We start from the raw sequence: 11,126 nt of genomic DNA, 5'->3' as shown, positions 1-11,126 counted from the left end.
CTATTAAGCCAGGGTCCTCTCAGAATGAGAAGGGTTTAGTATCAACCATAGTTTGCCAGGCTGGCCCGCTGGATTGGCAGACTTCACACACTTTGTAGAACATGGAGGTTTCCTCACGATGTTTTTATTCACCGTAAATGATATTTAATTGCTTAAAACGCACATAGCTCTGAATAGTTATAACTCCCGACCTCCCGAATAGGAGACCGATGTCTTAACCACTAAGCTATCACCGCTCATTAAGTATAAGCAGTCGTATTAAGTACAAGCCCTTAATTTATGTAAGTGCCAGTAAACATTTCATAATAGATATCCTGTCTCGAAACTGTCTCACGGGTCTCGTGATATAAAAAAACCAGTTCCAACAACATTCACTTGAACCTACTGGCCGAATGCTTATCCTCTATTTAATTTGCAACTTTGTACTTGTAAGTATCCATTACTGATCGATGAATTAGTGCGATATGAAAACGGTTTCATAATCATTTAAGTGCTATCTAATGTTGCACTTTTCTTTATAACTTATACTTAGAAAATTTAAAAATAATTACGTGATTGGAAGTTTAAAAATCCAAATTGTTTTGATTCACTTCAATTGCTACATGTGTTACATAGCAAGAATTCTTGATGAAGGATTATGAGGTGCTTTCATTACCGGTATAATGACTGTGAAATGGCTGGCAATTTTATAACGTGATTACCTTTAATGTCCATGAAGCTTTCCCATTTGAGGCAGACGTAAATTGTTTTCACACGTCAGAACTCCACAGAATATAAACCTGCAAGACGTCTTCAATCTGCTCAAAATGTCCACTAAAATTGAAATAGATATCGGAGAAAAGAAAAAAAAATTCAAATCTTTCAACGAAACTTTTCCCTATTGCGCATTTGCGCTCGCTATAGCACTTATTTATCCAAATCGTGCAAATTGTCGTCAACGAATGTTACTGTTTTGCATTATCATGACTTTCGACTCTGTACTGTTATTTTGGTTTCTTGCGTATTTAGCCAAATGCCTATATACCCTTGACATGTACAACCTCTCCAGAAATATTTCTATTGGCATCTTAGTCACCGTGTTCTTTTTCAAATTTTTTTACGTGCACTACAAAAATGATAAATTCGCTGACTTGCTGAATAATATAACCGAAGATCTTTTAAAAGGCAATGATATGGAGGAGGATTACCAAGCAATATACGAACATTATATTAAACTCGGCAAACTTGGTCAAACTTGTTGGATCATCATTCCAATTTTGTTAAGTTCGCAGTTTCCGTTATACGCAAGTGTCCGTATGATCTACGAAAGTTTGAAAAGCGATGTCGGGAAGCGATACATGGTCCATGAAATGGAATTTAAATTCCTTGAAGATAAACAGAACGACACACCATATTTCGAAGTGATGTTTGCGTACCATATGCTAAATTGCGTGATTTTAAGTCCGAATTTCGCAGGTTTGGACGGATCGTTTTGCATTGCTACAAACCACTTATGTTTGAAAATCAAACTTATGGCGCATAAAGTTCGTAGAGCTTTTAGAGATTCAAACGACAGAGATGAGTTGGAATTGATAATAAAGGAAGCTATTAAAAATCACAAAGAAATTCTCACTTTTTATGATGATTTGCAAAATATTTATGGAGGCTGGCTGTTCACAGTATTTTTATTGACTTCGGGGATGATTTCAATGAGTCTCTATCAGATTTATTTAAATGTCCACTTTGACCTAAAATACACCATTTTTGCTTTGAGTGGTGTGATTCACATGTTTTCACCATGTTACTTCGCATGCAACCTGATAAAGGTAACCATTTTGTAAATAATGAATTTAGTAGGTATAGAATTTTCGTAAGTGTATATTATTGCCCTTTCATCGTTTAACTTCAGCAACAATTACCAATATACATAAATAATTACTTATCTAAAAACAAATAAAAAATAAACTAATGCCCATTTCCTGTATTTTTGGAACACTTTCACTTCCTTTAAAGAAGGAAGTAACTTATCATAGTAAAATATACATAACCTTGGCCTTGCTAACAGAGAAAATATTATCATTCTATAATTTTATTTGTCTTCAAATACATATAGGCTTATATACAAACAAAGTCTATCAGTTTGTTTCTAAATTCTGATAACAATGGATTATTCACATATTTAGGCCATTATCACGAAATATATTAATTATATTTGCATCCTGAATGTTATCTGTATTTCTAACAGGCTCACTCAGTCCAACTCCTTTCCTTGTGAGGTCTTCGTTGTTAATAAATATTTTGAACTTCTTGCATTTCAAGTTTTGAGACCCAGTGGTTCAAGTTTCTAACGTAAAGCAGTGCGTTGGGATGCCAATCAGTTTATCATTTACCTGTGTTTAGTGTGTACTGTGTACCTATTGATTATTATCTCAGCTAATGAATTTTGTTTTTTTTTATTGTATGCCTACCTAAAGTCCTGTCTTTTTACTACTTAAACACCCAATCTGGATGGACAGATCCTTCCGCATTGGGCAATAACAATTTTTAAAAAATCACTACCATTTTTCCAGCACTTTCTGCGTTCTGTATTGACAGATGAAAATTGTTTCCCGCATTGTCAATTTCTTTTTTTACAGTTTTTACAAGATTGTAACTGCACCCGTATGATAAGTCAAAGCTGGTATTAAAATAAATAATATTTTTAGGTAAATGAAGAACTGAGCTGGGATTTATATGACGCTTCGTGGGAAACGTGGGCAGATCCTGTAATAACGAAACTCCTTATTTTCATGATCGCTAAATCCCAGCAAAGCCTTATACTCTCTGGAAAGGGTATAGTGAACTTTAATATGCAACTATTCATTTCTGTATTACAAACCTCTTACTCTTTCTTTACGCTTATATCTAGGTAAATTTTTTAATTAAGTATTTCGGAATTACATTTGGCCATACACCCTTAATACTTCACCTTTAATATTTGGGCTAATCACTGAATGTAAATAAATGATGTGGATTACGCACAACTCTTCAGACAAGTTCTTGCAGAAAGCTGGAAACAAAGCCCTCAATTCAGCTACACACATAATACACACAAAGATAGGGAAGTAACTTAGTATTTTGTACCTACTAAGTACCATAGATAATGTTACGCGAAACTATATTTCAATTAAATTTTAGTAAAGATTTTCTAAAGTAATCAATGTTGATAGCATTTTATTTATATATTAATCGCACTGTTATCCAAAAGCCAAAAAATGTTACGCACACTTTTACAATTAATGTAACGACAACGTTTAACGACAAGAAAGTGGGTTTTCAATAGGTACTTTTAATTTTGATTGTGGTGACAACCTCAAATCGCTTTTCGATGCAAAGTCGTAAAAGTACTCGTATATGTAAAACTTATAAACACACAGCACACACCATTAGTTTAAATTGCCAATAATTCGTCGCAGACGAAGTCGTGGCCATCATCCTAGTTACCATATAAATATAATAAATAAATACAAGAATGATTACTCATTTAAAGTAGAGCATTATTTTGAAAAATATTTTGACTTAGGTCAACTCATTCCTATCAAGACTTTACCACTGCTACTTCGGAAAGCATATTCTACAGGGTCTTGCCTTATGAATTTTAGTTTTTAACCCCCGACCCAAAAAGAGGGGTGTTATAAGTTTGACGTGTGTATCTGTGTATCTGTCTGTGGCATTGTAGCTCCTAAACTAATGAACCGATTTTAATTTAATTTTTTTTTTGAAAGGTGGCTTGATCGAGAGTGTTCTTAGCTTATAATCCAAGAAAATCGGTTCAGCCGTTTGAAAGTTATCAGCTTTTTTCTAGTTACTGTAACCTTCACTGGTCAGGGGTGTTATAAATTTTTAATTTACACTTGTTCAGTTGTTTTCAGTTATAATAGAAAATCTTTTCGGGTGATGGCCGCCAAACTTAATTTCGAAGAGTGTGCACGACTATGATTATGATCAATAAAACGAATCATCATCAATATTACCTGCACCTTTTTCACAAGCTCTTATATCTTGTATTTCTTTACAATTAACAAATAATAAAATCCTATCTAATGCATATTACTTTTATAAGGATGTTATTTAAAATAAGGTTTCCTTTACCTGGAAAAACTTGGAAATAATATTAAAACGTTGAAAACAGGAAAAGTTCGCTACGATTTATAAATTATTTATTATTGTTATGAAATGTTGTACTTACATAAATAAAACAAATAATTTTTTATCAATAGTTTAACTATTGATGATAACGATCTGTCACTATATTTTATTTTTCTCTTTTTTATCAAAAATTGCATAATGCCTACGACTTCGGCCGCGTGGATTTTAGATTTTAAAAATCCCGCCATAACTGTTTGATTTTCTAACTTGGCTTGATTTACCAGGACGAAATTCTTTTTATAATGAAGACAGACTTATGTTACCTGCTGCCTAAGTCCGTCTCTAAGACACAATTTATGTATGTACCGAATTTCGGCAAAATCGGTTAAGTCGTAAAAAAACAGACAGACGAACAGATAGATAGACACACTGGCGCAAGACATTATAATATTACTGAATGATACCAGCGACTTCATCCCCGTGTATTCCGATTTTATAAATCCCGTGGGAACCCTGCGATTTTCCAGGATTATGTTCCTTTTCCGGGATGCAAGATTATCTTTGTAACATTTTCTTCTTTGACTAACGGATGGAACGTGAAAAAATAACTGACAGACAAGCTGATAATTTTGCACTTATGGTATGGATGGTATGGATTAGTAGATATGGATATTATGCATTGTTCCTAAATAAAAATTTCCGTAATGGAGGTGCTATTTAATTTTGGCTTAGGAATTATCTCTCTTCCTCAGAAATATTTTGTGTTACGCTTAAGCAAACTCACGAGCGTCAGCCAATTTTTTTCGTAACATACCTGTTATGCGTAATTGAAAACACTATATATTTAAGCGTACAAGCAATATTAATTACTTACGTGCGCATACGCATCTTTGACCACTACCACTTATTGCGCCGCCGTCTAGAAAATTTCCGCCTTATTTTTATCTTCGCTTATTTCGCGATGCTTATCAATTAAGTGCAAGTTTTCATAACTTGTTAGACTTGGGTACTTAATAAATAAATTTCCTCATTATTTAGAGATTATTGCAAAATTCATCATACCAAGCGAGTGATTCAGTAGGTACAATTTTTACGTAAAAACGAGTTTTCCATATTGAAACGACACGGGTAGGTAATTTGATTACAGTGGTGCGGAAAACATTCGTTTTTGCATTCAGCGCCCGCTAGATAGTATAATAGCTTGTTACATTAATAGGTATAGCTTCATATTGTAACACTTGACGATGCCCGCGAATTCTTTTGCGTAGATTCAATACAATTTCCGATGGAACTCTATAATTTTCCGATATAAAAAGTAGCCGTCCGTCCGTTTTCAGAATGCGTCAAGCTATCTATATATCAATTGGATAATGTCTGCAAACTCGTCAAATTGTTGCCCGTACCTACTTGGAATATAAGTTAACGCTGTACCAAATTTCATCAAAATCAGTTAAATGGATGGACCGTATAATCCTAGCAGACATACAGACCGATTTACCCACTAGTCATCGAGTCTCGATGTACCTAACATAAATGGAACAAGTTGTCTTATACATATTGTATGACATAAAGTTATTTGAATTTTAATTTAAAACAAGTGTAAATTAAAAATTTATAACACCCCCGACAAGTGAAGGTTACAGTAACTAGAAAAGAGCTGATAACTTTTAAACGGCTGAACCGATTTTCTTGGATTATAGCTAAGAACACTCTCGATCAAGCCACCTTTCAAACAAAGAAAACTAAGTAAATTAAAATCGGTTCATTAGTTTAGGAGCTACGATACCACAGACAGATACACACGTCAATCTTATAACACCCCTCGTTATGGGTCGGGGTTAATGAGGAGCCTCGGGTTCAGAGTCAAAGCTCTCAAGATAAAAACGTGATCCCACAGTTACATCTTTATAAGCCAAATTCGTATGAATCGCGACGTTTACGTGTGCTTAGGCCTGGGCTTAGGTCTTCTCAGATCTGGTTACTTTTGGAACCCTCGTAGCTTTAGTTTTGAGTTTATCTAATTAATTATTATCACCACTATTTCATCTTACAAACCTAAAAATTCTGATCAAAAGGTGTACAATAGTACCTACTTTGAATAAATGGTTTTTAGTTTGAGTTTGAGTTTTGAGCTTTCTTTAGTAAGTAAGCTCAACGAGCGGCACTTTGTCGACGACAGGGATGACTGCTGTCCTCGTCATGGTCAAAATTCACATACCTACCTAGATACAACAACGCTTGATTATTCTGAAATCGTCTGTATGTCTTTTTACCCGACTAAGGCGAGGCCAAAAGAAGGAGTAATGATTTTAGCAGTCTATATAGGATTAATGTAGAAACCAAAAGGAAAGGTTATGATTTTAGCATGCTATATATTATGTAGGTTTGTATTCATGTGTGTTCCATCATAGCGCCTAAACTACTGAGAGGTATCAATCATTTTGTTATTATAGCCCGGATGACATAGGGTACATTTTATATGAATAAAATCGACCTAATGGATGTTACATCCAAAAAAGTGGGGGGCTCCAAAAATTTTTTACTATTGTATCGAGTGAGATATCAAATGAAAAAGTAAAAAAATCTGAGTCCATATTGAATAAATATAAATATAGCGCAATGTTACGCATGGCTAAGGTTTGGAATACTCTCCCGCGATCTGTGTTTCCTACCAATTACAATCCGGGTATCTTTAAAACAAGAGTGAATAGGCACCTTCTAGGTAAGCGCGTCCCATCTTAGACCACATCATCACTTTCCATCAGGTGTGATTGTGGTCAAGCGCTTGCCTATAGTGAATAAAAAAAAAAAAATGTTAAAATACACTGAGCGACATAAAAACAATTTTACTATATCTTAGGGTTTTAGTGCTGTTTAATTTCATTAATTTTAGATGTTTTGTATGTTCGATGCTTTCTTTGTTCGCATATAATTTAATAACACTCTACCGTAACCTACGTCCTGTAAGCATTAATTATTTTTCTGAGTCTTCACTGAATAGAGTAGGTAGGCCGTTTTATAGCATTTTGCACTCAGACCTAATAACAAAATCCAAGTGAACAGTATCATAAATTGCACGTATCTTGATAAGTACATACTTGCAATCACACTAATATTATAAAGGAGAAAGTTTGTATGTGTGTGTGTGTGTATGTTTGTTACTCCTTCACGCATAAACTACTGGGCAGATTGGGCTGAAATTTAGAATGGAGATAAATTATACCCTGGATTCGCATATAGGCTACTTTTTATCCCGGAAAATCAAAGAGTTCCCACGGGAATTTTAAAAAACCTACATCCTCGCGAACGAAGTCGCGGGCATCAGCTAGTTTATGATACGCTTCAATTGCAATTTATGTCCGTAATGATGGGTAATCAGGTGATATTATAAAATCAAATAAATGTTAACAATACTGCATTATTATCATAAGACATTAATGCAGCTACTTCTCATATTCGATAATCCGTCGTCATAATGGCGGCTTTAGCCTTTTATGGACCTGGGCCCATTCCAGAAGATTCCTCTATCTAAGAACCTTTATCATCCGCATTATTATATAATATATTCACAGTAATTTTTGCGGCCGATGCTCGTCCGTACGTTGCACGTATTTAACAGATTGCAATCTTGTGATTTTCATGTGCTGGACTACGAGATGGCACATAGTTCAAATCTAATGCGCCACAACCTATTAAATATATTATATTGATCTCAAGACACTTCTTTCACAGTATAAAGATAAACAGTTGGCCAATGCCTTAAAAGTAATGACGACGATAACCTTTCAATATACAATAGGTCCTCTACGTAGGTCAGTTCGGGTCACTCCTTCGCCTCGCACTCAGTGCACGGCAAATAATTTGGACCTGAAGCAGCATAGTGGGAGAAAGTTGGCGAATCCGGGAAGCGAAAGTCGAAGTATCAACCAATCATGTGCACTCACGCCGACTGATTGACCAATCGCGTGCATCCGCCATTCGCCAACCAATCGCATCAATACTAATACCGCACGATTCCTCAGTCTAGACGGCTTCGTCGATCCCCTGTAATACCACATAGTATCCTTATTATGTGCCTCTTTCAAATATAAGAAATTCTTCTTCATTTCTTTGATCGTCCAAATATTATATCAGAACTCAAAAGAGGCCTTCAATCCAATCCAATCCATCAGCCTGTACTGGACATAGGCCTTTCCAAGAGCGCGCCACCAAACAGGCCTTACCATTCGGTAATTCATTAGGTGACAAATAAACCTCGCCGTGGGCGATCCAGGCCTAATGTTACCATGGAAAGCATAAATCAAATATCAAGATATTCATAACTCAAGTTAGATCACGATTACATGGGAAATGATAACAATTATGCCAACTGTATAAATGTGTCAAATATTACGTAACAGCCTCTCAGCATCAAGCGAGAAATTGTTTTACACAATATGATTGGGTGTATTCTGAGGGGTTTTATATTATCCATTTCCTATACAAGTGCATCGCACCGCCGCTCGCCACCGAAAGCAATTTGACCCGGAATACCTGGGCTTACCTCAACCATCCGTTATGCCAGATATTTTTCTTTTATGAAAATTCTGGAACCAATCCCTTTCGGCGGTGCTCCCACTAGATTTCAAGACGGGATTATTCAAGGGGCGGATCAAGAATTTCCTGAAACATCGAAACGCATTGGCGGTTCCTCTGGTGCTACAAATATTAGTGGGCAGCGATTATTATCACTCAACATCAGGTTGCCTGTATGCTTGCTAGTCAAAAAAATTGAATACACTACACAATTGCAATAAGGATTTTCTCCAATTGTTTTAAAAATAAATAAACACAAAAACGCTTTTCTGATAAAATTGCTTTCATCTTAATCAGTTCCAATTACAAATACTTCCTGGATCTTCAAATCTCATAAATCCTTAACGCTATAAACTGCATAATTTATTTTACGACTTACGTAGTTAGGCACGAATTACGATCCCGGATAGGTTAGGTGGCCTAAATTAGCATAATATAATATACAAAGGAAGGACATGAGTAGTAATTCAATTAATGATTAACACTGTATAGGCCTCATAATTATTTGAGCACACCGGTAAAGGCACCAAGATATTCCGCATTCCAGTAAGATGCGGCGTTGAAGTTACAGGAACTGACATACGAGTATCTCTACCAGATTAGCTAATTGGCATCTTAGACTGCATCATCACTTACCACCACGTGAAATCGCATACAAGGACTAACTTTTCGCCGAATTAAAAAAATGCTTTTTTTGAACCTAAATTCCTAAAAATTAAACCAGGAGTTCTGGTGTATGATGTCAATACCCGACTACTTTTAATTATCTATCCAACAGTTCATTTTATTAAAAAAAATGATATGATATTTATTGAGTAGTTATTCTTACTAGAAAGTTTATACGTAGTTAGCCAGGACTTTCTATTAAAGGTTAGATGGAGTTCAATTTCTTCTTAAAAGGTCATTTTTGACTTTCCAAAAGCAGAAGAGTATGATTAATTTGTTTGAAAGTGGAACTGCTAAATACATCCTGAATATCGTAATGACCGGATTTGCATCCATTTATACCTACTTTAGTTTTTTAGCTGACTCAAAAGATAAACAAATCTCAGAAGTCTTCTCGAAGAAACGCGTAAAAGATGCGATTTGCCCGGCGCGGCGCGACGCTTTGGATTTACTGGAGTAAAGTTGATTTCAAACTACGGAAATATAATATAATATATAAATATCACTCACCCTATTTTGACACTTAGATGTAATATTATATTACATCTAAGTGTGAACAGTGACACTTAAAAGTAGTGTGAGCGATATTTGTATATTATGTTATTTGTATATTATATTATGTTATTATGCCTGTCAGTTTGCGGTAATAAGGACTTACGGGCCGTGTATAGTGCGCCTCTTACGCATTTCAGCAACAATCTACTTGTTTACCTTTCATTTCATTTCATTTATTTATCTCACTAGTCAATGAAGGTAAAATACATTAATTATAGGTATCCTAACAAACACGTAATACACCTATTCTACACAATATTCTATCAGTTAAACCAGACCCGTGACACCCGTGATTGATCTTTACTCCTTGTAAAAGCAATGCCCGAAATAAATCTCGTTCATGCGTCTAAACTTATGTTTATTATTATCATCATCATCCTCGCCAACCCATTAGCGCCTCACTACTGAGAACGGATCTCCTCTCAGAATTGAAAGGGAAAGAAAAAGAATTTTGACCGTTACCTACCACGCTGGCTCAGTGCGGATTGCCAGACTTTACACATCTTTCTTCAAGGAGAACTCTCAGGTAAGTATGTGACGTTTTCCGTTACCGTTAGCAAGTGATATTAAATTTAATGGTGTACAACGCACACAACTTAGAAAAGTTAGAGATGCATGCTCGGGATCAAACGTAGGACCCCCTGACTAGGAAACCTGACATCTTAACCATAGGTGTTAACCACTGGGCTATCAGTTCTCATTGAACCTATAATAGTATGACAAAAATGCTCTTTATAGAACCTGCACTGAAGTAACTATCTACCTAATTTGACATACCTAAATACTTTTTTCCGGAAAATACAAGAGGTAAGTCAGTATAGATATGAAATTCAAAATGTGAGTGGAAGTTGTGTTCATCACACGTAACTGAAGCGCTGAAAAATTTCCCTCATCGACCTAAAAATAGGTACAAGAACTCAATGAGCTCAATGGCAAGCATCGCCTCATTGAAAAGCTAGTAGCATGGTAAGTTGTGACGTAACCAAGGTGCAACGGTACAGCTTAAGCCGATAGAGCTATCTCAGTCGACGATAGCAAAAGTGTCTGCCGACCCTGGCTTACCCCCTCCACCGGCGCTGGAGGGGTATCAGCTCCCTTCACCTTCGTGTGCAGCGCGCCGCACGACCAATAACCAACCGCTTCGAGCCGGCGAAAGGTTTTATATACAAGTGGAATTCGCAGTGCCAAATTGCTATAAGTCAAAATATAGGGTAGTCGGGCGG

At 35.8% G+C, this 11,126-nt stretch overlaps 1 pseudogene; it reads left to right on the top strand.

Annotated features, from left to right (window-relative positions):
* Positions 1-806: 806 nt before the first annotated feature.
* LOC123879162 lies at positions 807-11,118 on the top strand (annotated as a pseudogene).
* Positions 11,119-11,126: the final 8 nt, after the last annotated feature.

This window comes from Maniola jurtina, chromosome 3 (assembly GCF_905333055.1).
Source record: "Maniola jurtina chromosome 3, ilManJurt1.1, whole genome shotgun sequence".
In the NCBI taxonomy this organism is placed as follows: Eukaryota; Metazoa; Arthropoda; class Insecta; order Lepidoptera; family Nymphalidae; genus Maniola; species Maniola jurtina.
This window is presented reverse-complemented; position numbering and strand designations above follow the sequence as displayed.